The 2,056-nt window shown below is 36.6% G+C and overlaps 1 pseudogene; it reads left to right on the top strand.

The window, feature by feature from the left end:
- The window catches only part of LOC119588826, a 4,333-nt pseudogene that overhangs the window by 1,147 nt on the left and 1,130 nt on the right, over positions 1–2,056 (top strand).

The raw sequence follows: 2,056 nt of genomic DNA, 5'->3' as shown, positions 1-2,056 counted from the left end.
GAGTTAATAGATCATTTGTATACCTAAACAAATTTCTAAAAACCATCATAAATACAGTGATTTACAGTGTGAAAATTTAGCATCCCAAACTCAGATATAGGGCCTTCACCAGGGAGAACGATATGTCATTTAACCCAAATCACTGAAAATGATGCTACGGCAGTTATTAGTATGTTGCCCAATTAAGTTATGGTATTATTATGCTAATAAGATAAGAATTTTAGGCTTAGAACTTCTGGTTTACCTTATAGATATGAGTACTCTAGTTTGATCTTTGGATATGATTTATTAATATTGGTATCCACACCAAGTACAAAAATATCTTGCTTTACTGCTACATCATGGTATATTTCAAGCACCATAGTTGTAAACAGGCTGTTGTATGAGAAAAAATATATATATATTATTATTCAAACATTTATAGATGTATTAGCCTGGGATTTTAATATTAATAATGATATTCATGGCTGAAAGGGTTGTGGAGGGGGGAGTCTCCTAAACTCCTTTAACATCCACTTACAAGGAACTTTAAGATATGTGAAAGTTTTAATCTTCCTCTCTGTCAATGGACCAATCCAGAGAGTGGATCTTGCATGTAACATACTTGTATTTCATCATAGACTGCTTATGATATGCACTGTCTCTTTATGATAGTGTTTTTCTGCTCTGATTGATCATAATAGGATTCTGCTATTGATCTCAGTAATGTTGCTGCATTCCATTGTCTCTGCCACCAATTTTAAGTGCCCATCACTGCTGCCTTTGTGACTGTTGGTAATCCAGCCTTTGAGGGAGTGTAAAGTATGAATATCAATGCATTCAGGATGCTATACCACTGTTGGGTTGCTCTTAAAACTGTAAGCCATCCATCACAGATCAAGGCATGTTTCTTGTGGATTTGAATTGAGTACAGCCAGTATCATTACACGAAAATTCATGTTCTGAAAGCCATTTTTAGTGTCAGTAACATATACCTTGACCCCAGCAGCTGGAGAGAACATAAAGTATACCATGAAAACTGTGGAATAGGGGGGGAAATGCATCACTAAGGAAGTATGAAATTGAATCTTACTAAAAGTGCCATATTATATTCTAGTATCAACAGAGTGCTTGCAATATTTACTGCCCATTTATTGTTGGTTTTGTCAGTTCTAAAAATCTACAATTGTTTGCCATGACCTCCATACCTTCAACACTGGCAAGAGGACATCAAACCTTCACCATGTATATTCTGACAATATATAGCTTGTTGGTAAATCTGGTGATTTGTATATTTTGCTTTTATGTAGTGGAGATCTGTTGGCTTTTGCAGTAGAGCCAAAACACAGACACCAAGGCCAGGTTTGTCTCAGATGAACATGGTCTTAGGTTCAAGAATTACCTGCCAGACTTCTAGTAAGATTTATCACTATTCATTATGTTGGTATCCTAGAAATGGGCCCATATGCTGTAAAGTCTAGGGGAATATCCAACAGAAATTAAATGTATTGTACCTTTGATGAATTTTTATCATTGCATTTACATGCATTTAATTCTTCATTTCAGCACCAAATGATGGACAGAATGATATTAAATGTTTTGAATAAACCACATGGGCTCAAAAAGGCAGTCGGGACAGCTATAAGGAGAGGCCGGATGAAGATGTCAATGAAATATGACGAGCTCCAGACACTGGACTCCTTTTATGGGAACCATCACCTGTAAAACCCAAGAAGGTTGGTGCATGTGTGTGTGCTTATAGATATGTTTGGCTTCAGTGGTTGTCTTATTGTTTGTTTGTTATTTTGATTAAATTAGGTAGTGGTTAGTTATGGAAGTTGTGATGAAGTGTCATGGGAACATTTATGTAATCTCTTACAGCTTTTTTTTTCATGCAGGTCAAACTACAGAAAAGTAAAATCAGACAGAAGTCTAGCAAGGGAAGCCTCAATGTATGAAACCTCAGACCCTCAAGACAGGCATCAGCAGCTGCTTCAGAAACGGCTTCTTTTGCAGATGATGACATTGATGGTACTCTCCCTGACCACCCCAATTCAGTTAAGGTGAGAGACAAGTA

Source organism: Penaeus monodon, chromosome 24 (genome assembly GCF_015228065.2).
Source record: "Penaeus monodon isolate SGIC_2016 chromosome 24, NSTDA_Pmon_1, whole genome shotgun sequence".
NCBI classification, from domain to species: domain Eukaryota; kingdom Metazoa; phylum Arthropoda; class Malacostraca; order Decapoda; family Penaeidae; genus Penaeus; species Penaeus monodon.
Note: the sequence above shows the minus strand (reverse complement) of the source record. Positions and strands in the feature narration are given on the sequence as shown.